Here is a 14,232-nt window from a genome sequence, read left to right as displayed (position 1 = left end):
GCTCAACATCACTCAGTATCAGAGAAATGCAAATCAAGACCACAATGAGGTACCATTTCACGCCAGTCAGAATGGCTGCAATCCAAAAGTCTGCAAGCAATAAATGCTGGAGAGGCTGTGGAGAAAAGGGAACCCTCTTACACTGTTGGTGGGAATGCAAACTAGTACAGCCACTATGGAAAACAGTGTGGAGATTCCTTAAAAAACTGGAAATAGAACTGCCTTATGACCCAGCAAGGAGAAGGCAATGTCAACCCACTCCAGTGTTCTTGCCTGGAGAATCCCAGGGACAGGGGAGCCTGGTGGGCTGCTGTCCATGGGGTCGTACAGAGTCGGACACAACTGAAGCAACTTAGCAGCAGCAGCAGCAGCATGACCTAGCAATCCCACTACTGGGCATATGCACCGAGGAAACCAGAATTGAAAGAGACACGTGTACCCTAATGCTACTTTCTTATCAGATATTTTTGTTTTGGAAAGTGAAGCTATTTTTTTTATAAAATGTTGTTTATGTTAATGGATTAATTGTTGTCATTTAAAAAAGAATTCAGATATTTTGAATTGACATAAAAAAGTAAATATAAAATTACATAAGCTTTAAGCTCTGTATGGTCCTTATAATTTTTAAGAAAATGTTTAAGAATTTAGGAGGATCCTGATACCAAGAAGTTTGAGAGCTGCTGGTCTATGGGGTAGTGAAAGAAAATAAATGTAAGATAACAATAGTTATTTATGAGGACTTCCTGTTTGACAGGTTCTGTGCTAAGGGCCTAACATGGATTACCTCATTTTACTCTCATAACCATCCTAAGAGTGGGTACTAATGTCCCTTCTTAGGTTACATACGAGGAACCTGGGCTGAGAGAGGATAAGTAATATTCTCAAGGTCAGAGAGTTCAAAAGTGGCAGAAAGTGGAACTGAACCCAGGGAGTGTGGCTCCAGTTCTTACACCCTAAACCACCTGGTGACTGCTTCTAGCAGTCGGTGCCTACTCTTTTCCCTCTTGTGGCCCATCCCAGCCCTGCCCCTAAAAATTGGATATGATGCAAGAGGCAACTGGAGAATCATGTGTCGCTGACCAGGTCTCCCCACTCCTGAGTCAGGGTGGGCTGGAACAGCTGTTGGCACCCATAATGAGGGGGATGCCACGTGGACACATGGGCACCAGCTCCCCAAACCCATGCTCATCTCTCCTTCTTAAGTTAACTTTGAACCTGAAAAAGTATGATTATTAAAAAAAGAAAAAGTAAAGAGGGACAACTATGAGAGGAAAAAACTCACAAAAATCAGTGGAGGGAATCTTGTTTCACAAGACTCTTACGATTCTGTACTATTTAAATAAACAAAGACTGGACATTTTTAGGTGATGTATGATGTTTGATTTATGCAACATAGACTAGCAATGATTTAGTGGATCTACATTCAGTAAAGAAACCTTGGATATATGTGTGTGCATGTTAGTCGCTCAGTTTTGTCCGACTCTTTGCGACTCTATGAACTGCTCTGTCCATAGGATTTTCAAGGCAAGGATATTGGAGTGGGTTGATATATATCTACGGCTATATGAAATTATCATTAGCTATATTAAGAGTTTGTGTGTGTGTGTGTGTTAATCGCTCAGTCGTGTCCGACTCTTTGCAACTCCTTGGACTGTAGGCCCCCGGGCTTCTCCGTCCATGGGGTTTTCCAGGCAAGAATACTGGAGTGGTTTGCCATTCTCTTCTTTAGTAAGCTCTTTATGCATTATTTTAATGATTCTCTGTTTTACTGACTTTCTATTTTCCAACTAACTTCCCATCCATCTGGTTGCATAAGAAATACAAAGGGATGGGGAGAATGATTGGGTTTTTATTGTTTTTTTCACTTCAACTGAGCACGGGTATGACAAACTTTTGTAACCACTAGGTGCCACTGTTGCTTCATGCAATATCGCCAGACCCCTGCGTTTTAGCATATGTTGGGAATTTTATTCTGAAGTGTCCAGGGTGTTTGAGTGGGGATTGTTGTTGTTCAATCACTCAGTTGTGTCCGACCTTTTCGACCCCATGGACTGCAGCACACCATGCTTCCCTGTCTTTCACTATTGCCCGGAGCTTGCTCAAACTCCTGTCCATTGAGTCAGTGATGCCATCCAACCATCTCATCCTCTGTCATCCGCTTCTCCTCCTGTCTTTTCTAAAGAGTCAGTTCTTTGCATCGGGTGGCCAAAGTATTGGAGCTTCAGCTTTAGCATCAATCCTTCCACTTAATACTCAGAATTGATCTCCTTTAGCAATGACTGTTTGATCTTGCAGTCCAAGGGACTCTCAGAAGTCTTCTGCAACACCACCACAGCTCAAAAGCATCTGTTCTTTGGTGTTCAGCTTTCTTTATGGTCCAACTCTCACATCCATACATGACTACTGGAAAAACCATAGCTTTCACTAGATGAACCTTTGTGGGCAAAATAATGTCTCTGCTTTTTAATATGCTGTCTAGATTTGTCATAGCTTTTCTTCCAAGGAGTGAGTATCTTTCAATTTCATGGCTGCAGTCACTGTCTGCAGTGATTTTGGAGTCCAGGATCCAGAGTGAGGGGGAGACCTAGAAGAATCCCACTGCTGCATGCCCACCCCTGTCCCATCCCCATACTCCCATCTTATAAATTTTTTAAAAGTATGTAGAATTGGCTGTTGGGTAAGGAGCACTCAAACACAAAGTTCCCAGTCAAAGATCATTATTTCTTGAAGAATGATTTCAAAATCAGCTTCAAGTAGAATGTGAAGCTAGCTGAAGGAAAGCAAGTGCTGTGGCCGGTTTAGGCATAAGTGCCCAGTGCAGTGTCCAGTACAGGTGACTCTGTCTCAAAGAGACGCCCCGCATGTTGTGCAATGGTAAAAGTTGAGCCTGGAGCCCAGCAGCATCTCTCTTTGGAGAAGATGGAGAGGAGGAGCTCGCAGTGGGGAGGGGAGGAGGACTAGCCATGGCCACACCCTCTCTAGGTCCCGATGTCTGTTCTAGGGACCCCAGAGCTGAAGGATGAACTGGAGTACCTGCTGAAATATGAGGCATACTTTGTTGGGCATCTTGTTTCCCTGTGGGATGGATCTGCTAGACACTACATTCTGTGTTCAACTTACCTTAATCATTTCTCATGTGATTTCCAGACTCAGGGTACTTATTTGTTGAGCAGCATTAGGTCCAAGGCTCTGTGCTAAGCCATCTGGAACATCTTCTGGAGAATATTGGGGTTGCCGATGTCCTTTGATCTCTGGGTCGGGAAGATCCTCTGGAGGAGGGTATGGCAACCCACTCCAGTACTCTTGCTTGGAGAATCCCAAGGACAGAGGAGCCTGGTGGGTTACAGTCCTTGGGGTCGCCAAGAGTCGGACATGGCTGATTGACTAAACAACTGCAACAAAACGTCTTTCCAACTATGTCTTTCCTGGAATGAAACATAACTTTCCAGGTGAGGTCTAATTCACACCAAATACAGGGATAATTACTTCATTTGGTCTGGAAGCTTCCATCTAATAAGATTGTATTAACATTTATATATTATAACCACTCTGATTCTTCTGAATTTGAGCTGGATTTCAACCCCCAGGGCACTTTTCTTAGGATCTGTGTCAGGGCAGGTTTTTTTAACATCTTGGACTTTTCCCACCAAAATTTCCACTACAAACCCAGGTCTTTGTTTATCCATTCATTCAGTTAGTGGGGATTGGGAATCTCACAGTCCTATATGTCATTTGGCTAAGACATATGACAATTTATTCTACCTTTTATTTCTTTTCGTGTAGATGACTCTCCCAGGGTTATGCCATTCTCAGAATTGGAGTATATATCTGCTCTGACTTTATTCTAATTGCTAAAATGTTACTGGTTGTGCTTGTTCGTTTTATAGGAACTTTAGAAGGATCTGACTAATTTTTTTGAAATCTGATTCCTCAAGGAATATGAATGAAACCTAGCTTGGGTTTTGGATTCTGTTTATCATTGTGTTGTAAAAATAGGGCTTTACAAAATTTCAAGTTTACTTAATTTCACATTTTTAGTAAAATTTGTTTCATATAGGTACATAATTATGTTTGAGTTCTTAGAACAGTAGCTTATATGAGAGAAATCAGAAATAGACACTATGGAAGCTTTTACTGTCCTACACATGTGAAGCATTGTTGATATTTAGTTTCTGGGGCTCAGTTATTATTTGGGGGAAATAAGAGCTTGAAGGCTCTTTTTAGAATAACTGTAAGAGCTTCTGATTTAAAAGGATGATCGGAAGCTAAGAACAGTAAGCCTCTACTTCATAGGGAGTAAATGTTTCCAAGAAGCCATTTAGAAATACATAAGGTATCTCTCTTCTTGCAGACATTGACCAGAGTTCATTTGTGTTTTGCTTTGGTAAGCTGTTAGTGCCACACTGGCCAGACTGGCCCTTGTCTCTATCATTGGAAGAAATAACCAAGTCAAAGTGGTTCCAACTCTCATTAAGTGTTGGGCTTCACCCTTGAAATTAACAAAGTAGTATATTATCTGAACAATTACTAGATTGATTATTAAATATTAGTCATTTTGTGTTTAGAGGGTTTTCTTAGGATGAAGTGTAGAGCTAAGAAGAGATCTTTCTCCCAGTTTTGGTCTCTAGCCACCCATTTTGGTAAATGACAAGATTAATGATTAGATAATGTGGCAATTATTGCATTTAAGATGTTATTCATATGTGTTGATTTGGTATTTCTATATAAATATTTCCTATTCATGTAACACCTAAGCTTTCAGTTTACTTAATCAAACTGTGATACTATCATAAATAGGAAAACAGATGGAAATTAAATGGAGATAAGACTTTGAACCAGAAGAACTGTGTGTGATAAACTAATGAGAAATTAAGCACAGTGATGAAAGAAATATTGACATTCTCTGCTGCATTTTTTATGCAAGTAGATTATAATTTCTTAGAGAAAGCCCTAAAAGAGTCAGTCTAGGTTTGGAAAGACATTTTCTACTCACAGGTTCTAGTTCATTGATTGTTTTCACCTGACTCTCATTGACTGTTTTCACCTGATGCTCTCTTGGTTTCCCTTCTGCATCACTGATGGCTGCTATCCATCTCCTTTCCTGGTTCCTCCCTTTATTTCCACTCTGTTTTATATTAGGGTGCCTTGGGGCTCAGTCCTTGGTTCTCTATATTTACTACCTTGGCGCCCGGCTCCAGACTCAGGTCTTTAAATACCATCTGTGTGCCAACAGTTCCCAAAGTTATACCTCCAGTCAAGAATCTCTCAGAATTCTAGACTTACAGATCCAACTTCTACACAACATCTTTGTCTAAGAACATCCAAACATGAACTCCTGGTCATCCCTCCCCAACTTGCTCCTCTCAGCTTTCTCATCTCAGATGGTGATAACTGAAAATAGCAGTTTATACAACAAGTGAGGTAACAAGCAGCCAGCTCTCTTAAGAACTTGTAAGAACTCAAGAACTTCTTCTGAGTAAGATGAGAGGACAGTGGAGCATTTGGGGCAAGGAATGAAATGATCAGATTTAATATTTGAAAAGACTCACTCTGGCTGCTTTGCTGAGAACAGGCAGTAGGAGCACAACATTGTAACCAGGGAGACCAGTTAAGTAAGAAAAGTGAAAGGCACTCAGTCATGTCCAGCTCTTTGTGACCCATGTAGCCTTTTCCTTCTCCAGGCGATCTTCCCAACCCAGGGATTGAACCCAGGTCTCCTGCATTGCAGGCAGAATCTTTACCAGCTGAGCCACCAAGAAAGCCAATTACCCAGGTGTGAGATCATGGTGACCTGAATCAGGGATAGTAGTGGAGATGCCTGGTGGGCTGCCATCTGTGAGGTTGCACAGAATCGGACACAACTGAAGTGACTTGGCAGCAGCAGCAGCAGCAGTGGAGATGATAAGAAGTGGTTAGTTGCTGGATGTATTTTAAAGGTAAACTTAATAGGATTTCTTGGCAGGATGTAGGGTGTGGAAGAGAAAAGGAGAAGTCAAGGATGGATCCAAAATACTTAGTTTGAACAAGTGGAAGGATGGAGCTACCTTCAACTGAGATGGGAAGACAGTGTGTTGAGTTCGGAATATGTGTTAGGTATGGAAGTGAAATATTTGAAAGCAAAATTGAATATTCTAGTCTGGAGTTCAGGAGGGAGGTCTGGACTGGATATATAAATTATGGAATCATTAGCACATAGATAGCATTGAAAGACTAAAAACTGGAAGAGATCACTAAAGTTTAAAATATTTAAAGGAGGATTTCCTACAGACTTAGAGCAGTGGTTCTCAAGCAGAGGCGATTCCCCATGCCACCCAGGGGATATTTGGCAATGTCTGGAAACATTTTTGATTGTCATAACTGGGGAGGGGAGGATTGCTACTGGAATCTAGTGAATAGAATCTAGTGTATATCCTACAGTGCATATCACAGCCCTTACCACAAGAGTTATCCAGCTCCAAGTGCCAGTAGTGTCAGAGTTGAGAAAGTGTTGTGTACATGGCAAAGAGAAGACTGAGGACCGATTCCAGGACGCCCCACAACATTAAAGATGTGAGTCAGAAGAGAGGGACAGCACAGGAGGTTGAGAAGGGACAATTAGGCAATTAGGACAGAACTAAAAGTGAAGAAGATTTATTAAGAAGGAGGAGATCAAATACTTCTAATTAGTCAAAGACAAGAACCAAGAATTAATCATTATGTTTAGCCACATGCACTTCTTTGGTGATCTTGATAAAAATAATTTCAGTGTTTATGATGGGTAGGTCTGAGATAGAATTGAAGGAAAGTTATTAGAGACAATCAGTACTGAGAAGGCTTTGGGGAATTTTGCTACAAATGGAGCAAAGAAATGGGGTAGTGGCTAACCAGAGGATGTATCAGAGAATCAGGTGTGACTTTTAAGGGCTGATTGTAAGGCTATAAGCAGGAAATGAGGCAAGAGTCCCACAACAAAGGCTAAGGCATATCCTGGTTGAAATAATTCAGAACACAAGTCGAGAATGAGGCAAAGGACTTCCCTAGCGGTCCAGTGGCTAAGACTCTGTGCTCCCAATGCAGGGGGCCCAGGTTCGATCCCTCTTCAGAGAAATAGATCACATATGCTGCAACTAAGAGTTTGCATGCTGCAACTAAAAATTCTGCATGCCAAAACGAAGATCAAAGATTCTGCATGTTGCAACTAAGACCCAGCACAGCCAAATAAGTAAATACCTGAATAAATAAATAAATATATATATTTTTAATGAGGCAAAAGTCTAGGGATTAATTATTTTGAGTCCTTGTGGATCAGAGGCAGGCCTACTGGCTTGGGCCAAGCTGGCCTAGGCAGTGCTTGTAAAGGTGTCCTTTCAAGTAAAGGACTGGAGTTAGCCATATGAATTTTTCACAGTTACTCCACCCAAGATTCCCTGGTATCTTTGACTTCTGGGGGTGGACTTATTTTGTGTTGCTTTGAATGTGGAAGTAAATTACAGGGCAGTGGATGTTTGGACCATTGCAGTAGCCCTTATCTGCCTTTGGCTTGTTCCCCTTTGTTCCTTTCTCTGTTGCCATTAGCATCTTTCTAAATGCTAATCCAGCTATCAGTCTTCTGTCTAAAAACTGTCTGTAGCTTCCCATCATAGTCAAGATAAAAATTTAGACTCCCTTGTGCGGCATACAGTGTTATCCTGAATTTAGTACCCACCTGTTTTCCAGCCTCATAGCCTGCTTTTCTCTGCCTTGTAATGTGTAGTGGAGTTCCTGTTGTCTGCTGCTACACAGACACCATGAAGTTTCACACTTCCATAAGTGTGTTCGTGCTGTGTATCTTTCTGAAACACCCTATCTGCTTTTCTGCACTTGGCCAACCTTTATTCATTGTTCAAGACTCATTTTCTTTAGGAAGATGGATTAATTAGAGTTATGTTTGGTTGCAAGTGACGGAAAATAAGAGTGACTTGGCTACCACTTATAAGTGGGAAGATGAAGAAGACAAGGCTCTTTAGAGGTCCATGGAGAGGGATAGCAAACGCTTCTGTAACTCATTCATGGAATAACTATCACCTAACTGGACTGGCAAATCCCCCACTGATCTTTCTTAGATTCTGAGTCTATGATACTGTTGCTGTGTGTTACCTGCCTTCACCTCTACGGGAATCAAATAGTCACATATTTTTGTTTCACTTTAAGATTTGTCCTGAGCCTTGTTTTAGACGATTCCATTAGTTCATTAGTTCATCAATGACTGATTCACAGGCTAGTTCGCTGTAGCTTACTATATGAAAGGTTGTTTCTTCTGGCTTAATCATCAGGGTTGTGGAGGTACAGAATAGCAGATCAGTTATCTCTCTGTAACCTCTTGAGATGAATTATGTATAGCTTTAATTCTTCTCTGCTTATTCATATTATTATTTGTGAAAAAATATTGAGCACTTGTCATTTGCCAGACACAGTGCTTGGTGCTCAGGACGCAGATCGAAAGAAGGAGCTATGGTCTAGTGAGTGTAGGTAAGAGAAGGAGTAGACTAGAGTGTGGGAAGGGCTCGGATCAAGGTTTACTCACAGTGTTAGGAGAGTCCGGGAGAGGGGCACGTGACCAAGCCTAGGGTGTCAGAGAATAATCTCCAGAGAAAGTGCTGTGTTATGAGAGTCCGGGAGAGGGGCACGTGACCAAGCCTAGAGTGTCAGAGAATAATCTCCAGAGAAAGTGCTGTTTAAGTGTTGATGAGTTATCAGGGAGCTAATGTGGAGGTAAACCGGTGGTGGCTTGATGGGACTAGAACTCTCCATGATGTTCATCAACCCTAATTCACACAACCCAAGGGATTATACAATCAAATTAAACCAAGTGTGCTTGGTGGCAGACGGTATTTTATTACAGCGCCCATAATCTCTATCACCCTACCCCAAGTTATCCCAAATTACTACAGAATACAAGTTCCCAATTTCAAGTGTATTTCTACCTGAATGCCCTCCTATAGAGACCTCTGGAGATGTTACTGCCCTATATCCCTCCCCAAACCCACCACTCAGATTCATCCCAACCCCTGATGCCTACAAATCAGCATTATCCTTAGGCTCATCCAAAGAGAGGGAAGAGGAAGGAGTGGAGTTGAAGGACAAGGCAAGCCTTAGGGGAGGGATGGGGCTTTGGGATGAGAAAGGACCAGCAATAGGGTGAGGATGACTACTGTGGATATTACGCTATTGTGTGGCATGTCTCCTTTGCCTTATGCTTCTGAAGAACTCTTTCTCTGGTGGTGGTGCAGAAGAGAAAGTGGAGAGGGTCTCATTCACTAGTGAGGGTGTTTATGGAAATAGTTCCCATGAAACGTGATTGGGGGCGGTGTCTTGCTAAAGGTTATGGTGAAGAAGGGACAGATTTGAGGAATATTATTATTTTTTACTGCCTTCTTCTGATTGTAGAAGAAATTACATGCTCATTAAATTATAAAATTTGGAAAACAACAGGAAATTATACAAAAGGAAAATCATTATCAGAAATTTCAATATCTAATGATAAGACTATTCGTATTGTGGGATATTTTCCAGTTTATTTCTATGCATATTCAGACAAATTATATATGTTACCTACCTATTCTATATAACCAGGATCCAACTTTATGTACATTTTTCCTGGTGGTTATTTTTCTTCATTGTTGTGGTGAGACATGCATTCCATAAAATTTACCATTTTAATTATTTTTCAGTGTACAGTTCTGGGACATTTAGAATATTGACATTATTGTCTTTTCCTGGCACTTGAGTTCTTTCTATCTGCAGACATTGGTCTTCTTTTAATTCAAGAAAAGCTCTTCTAGCATATCTGGATCATTTCTTTGGTTCTAAACGTTGCATGTGTAAGTATGTGTGTGTGTGTTTAACCGTCCTTGAATCTACATTTGGAGGAGGTGAAACAATATGAGTTCAAGTGATTTCTTCATTTTTATCCTCTTGAGCTGCTTCAGAAGTTAGGTGTTTACTCTGATGTGAGTGAAGACCTTTATTTTGGAAGCAGGTCAGCATAATGCTTTGCAGGTAAACCATCGACAGGATGCAAAGGGCTCTTGGTAGCCTGTGCAAAGCACCAGAGCCCTGCATGGTATAAGCCAGCGCCCACTCTAGGAATGTCTTTGCTTTTCCAGGTCACCTGCAGGGAAAGAAAAATTGCCTCGCAACAGAGAGCCATCTTTCTGTTTGATGATGCGTGCCTCTTGGCATCTGGAATTTAATCAACTCTTCTCTTAGAGTCAGAAATCTGGGTGGGAACGTCAGATGTGATTCGGTCTTTCACAATGGCACGAAAGAGAACTTATCAACACTCGCTTAACAGCCTAATGAGATGATGATGAAAGCCGGACATATGTGAAGGTGTGATAAGGAAGAGGCTGGGGTTTTATGAGGTGGTGGCGGTGTCTAGCTCAGTGCTGGGCACACGTTCGCCAACTCTAAACTGGGAGTTTCCTTACTGAGAGTCTGATTGGACCTGATTTTAAAGCAACTGTTTTCTTTGTTCACTGACGTTGTTTACTTTTATAGATTGCTAGCCATGCCGTGTATGTGTGCTCAGGCATGTCCGACTCTTTGCAACCCTATGGACTGTAGCCTGCCAGGCTCCTCTGTCCCTGTGATTCTCCAGGCAAGAATACTGGAGCATGTTGCCATTTCCTTCTCCAGGGCATCTTTCCAACCTAGGGATCGAACCTGCATCTCTTGCATCTCCTGTATTGGCTGGTCTGTTCGTTACCAGCTGAGCCACCAGGGAAGCCCTAGGTTGCTAGCAAAACCAACCAAACACTAGTCATAGATATCGACTAATCACTTTATAGATAATAAAAGCACGCTTGTGAGCTTTTAAATACTTGTGTGCTCTGGAGATAATTATTGTGACTTTATTTATACCTAAAGGGATAGTTCAAGACCAGCAAGATGTTGGGAAGAAAATTTTTTTTTTTCGCTTTTTCCATAGAACTTTTTTTTTTTAATTGAAGTATAGTTGGTTTACAATATTGGGTTAGTTTCAGGTGTACAGCAAAGTGATTCAGTTATGCATGTCTATTCTTTTCCAGATTCTTTTCCTTTAAGGGTTATTACAAAATATTGAGTATAGTTTCCTTATACTGAGGGTCCTTGTTGGTCATCTACTTTATATATAGTAAAATGTGTATGATAGGAAGTATTTTTAAAATTAAAAAGAAGATTTGACACTTAGGAGGTGGCATGTTGTGAAGAGAGGACCAAAGCCCAAGATTGGAAAATTTGAAATTATAAATGTGAGTTGAACTAGATAACTTGAAAGTGTTCTTTCTCTAGGATTCTGTTTCAAAATATTTATTTATATTTATTTATTTGGCTGCACTGAGTCTTAGTTGCAGCCTGCAGGATCTACTTCCCTGACTAATGATGGAACCCGGGTCCCCTGCTTTGGGAGTGTGAAGTCCCAGTCGCTGGACCACCAGGGAAGTCCCTCTCTAGGACTCTTGAAAGCCTCCTTTCCCTTGTCTTGTTTGGACCAGTGGTGTCACCACCTGTCTAGTTTCCTAAGGAGAAAGTGTGGAGACCTCTTGGAGTTGTTTTTTTCCCTCACCTATCGGGAATCTAAGCAAGTAAAGAGGGAGGAGCAGTTTTAGACCCCAGATGGGCTGGGAGAGACCTGGCCTTCCCTCAAAGATGGAGACCTCTATGATCTTGGTCACATCACTTATGTCTGAGTCTGTTGTAGAAAACATGGTTAAAAGCACTTACCATCAAGGGTAGAGAGAATGTGAGTAGAGCATGAGCTCAGTAGCAGGCATGGAATAGGGTCTCCATACATGTTAGCGGTTCTTATTCAATAGGGCTAGAGCTTAACATGGAGAAGGCAATGGCACCCCACTCCAATACTCTTGCCTGGAAAATCCCATGGGCGGAGGAGCCTGGTAGGCTGCAGTCCTTGGGGTCTCGAAGAGTGGGACACCACTGAGTGGCTTCACTTTCACTTTCCTGCATTGGAGAAGGACATGGCAACCCACTCCATCCAGTGTTCTTGCCTGGATAATCCGACGGAGAGAGGAGCCTGGTGGGCTGCTGTCTATGGGGTCGCACAGTCGGACACGACTGAAGCGACTTAGCAGCAGAAGCAGCAGCAGCAGCAGAGCTTAACAACTGCTATGCACGAGCTCTTCCTAGGTTCTAGGCACTGTGCTACATGCGTGTCACATGTATTTACTAATTTAATTTTCACAACAGTCTTTTAAGGTGGATACTGTTATTACCTGTATATGTTTTGCAGATGAGGAAAGTAAGGCAAAGAGAGGTTAAGTAACTTGCCCAAGATGACGCAGCCTGTAAATGGTAGAACCGGGACTTGAACCTTGGACGGTCAGACTTCAAAGCCTATGCTCAGCTACCAAATTCTTTCAATTCTGTCTCTGAAAAGAATGTCCTGATTTTGTCCATACCTCTCCTTTTGATGCTCTAACTTAGATTATTATTATTATGATATTATTTATTATAATTATTTATAATATTATATTATAAACATTATTGTATTTATTATATATTATTAATATTATAACTATATTATTATTTATTATAATTAGTTATAATATTATAACAATTATAATTATTTATAATAATATTATTATTTCAGACTGGCCTGTTTCTAGCCTTTCTATTACTCCCATCAATTCTCCTTGCTGCCCCAGAGTTGTCTTTCTAAAATACACATCTGTCCACGTTTCACCCCAACTTAAAAATCAGTGGCTTCTATCTGCTTACAGGATAAAGTGAATAATGCTGAGTGGCATTCAAGGCCCTGTCTGCATTTCCAGCCTTATTTTCTTCCTTTTTGAAATATTTACTTTTTTCTTTGGCTGTCTCGGGCCTTAGCAGTGGTACTCAGGATCCTCCCTTGCGGTGCATGGACTTTCTGTGGTGCATGTGCTAGAGCACGTGGGCTTCGGTAGTTTGTGCACTCAGGCTTAGTTGCTCTGCAGCATGTGGGACCCTGGTTTCCTGACCAGGGATCAAACCAGAATCCCTTGCATTGTAAGGCAGATTCTTTGACCACTGGACCGCCAGGGAAGTCCCCTTCTTTATTTCTTCCCAGACCTCTTTCCAGTACTGGCCACCCCAGCCCAGCGAGAGCCTTTGCCCCCCTCTGTGTGTGTGCAACTCATTCTGTTGCCTGGACTCGGAGCTCTCCTCCCCACTTTGTCTGTTACCCTCAAGGTCTGTTGGACATCTCCTCCTCCCTAAAGCCTCTCCCATCCTTGCAGGCCCCATTTGAGCCCTTCCTCTGTTTGGCCAATCTTCTGCGTACTCTTACGGCAGCTGCACATTTACCCGAGGCAGGAAAACCCACCTCATTTATCTTTGTGCCCTAGCATGTGGTAGAAGCTCAGTAAACCCTGATTAGGTTATGATTCAGATTTTAAAAGGTAGAAGAGAAGCTTTACTGTCTTTGCTCATTTCACAAGTAACTAGGCTTGTTGGGCTAGAATCAGACACCCTCAGCCCACCACTTAGAAACAACCACTATGAATATTTTAAAATATTTTCCTCTAGACCTTTTGCTATGTTTACAGGAACACAGAGGTAGAAAATTTTCTAAGTAAAATTGAGATCACACTATGACTCCATCTTTGTAGGATAATCTTTTGGCTCAATGTGCTGTAGGCATCTTTCTATGTGAATAAATGGGATTTGGACCATCCCTTGTTGAATAAATCATCATATGTTGGAATTTTTGGCTGTTTCCAGTTTTTCCCACTACTATACATAATACTGGGTTAAATAGCCTTACATGTGGCTCCCTTTTTTCAGTTATATTTACCTAATCACTGTTTTTAAAAGAATTTAGGTTATTTCCAATATTTTCCTACTACTATAAATAATACTTGGATAAACATCCTGTACACACATCTTCGTCCTTTTTTCAATTATTTTCTTGGATAATTTATTTATAAGGAACCTCATTGGTTCCCCATTGGTCAAAAGGCATGTACTTTGTAAAGATTTTGGATGCAGATTGCCAAGTTACCTACAGTAAGGTCATGCCAGTTCATACAAACATTACCAGTGTGTGATGGGTCCCCTTTCACCTCTCTTTTGCTCACACTGGGGGTTTTATGAAGTGTAAAAACTTGATTACTTATGTTTGGTGGACTGGTGTCAGGCCTTAACCACAAATAGCATGATTTCCCAAGGAAAGTGTATACTTCCTGAATGGCCAACTTAGAAATAGCCTTCCTCCACAAGGGGGAGGTTGGC

Source organism: Capra hircus, chromosome 5 (assembly GCF_001704415.2).
Source record: "Capra hircus breed San Clemente chromosome 5, ASM170441v1, whole genome shotgun sequence".
In the NCBI taxonomy this organism is placed as follows: Eukaryota; Metazoa; Chordata; class Mammalia; order Artiodactyla; family Bovidae; genus Capra; species Capra hircus.
Note: the sequence above shows the minus strand (reverse complement) of the source record.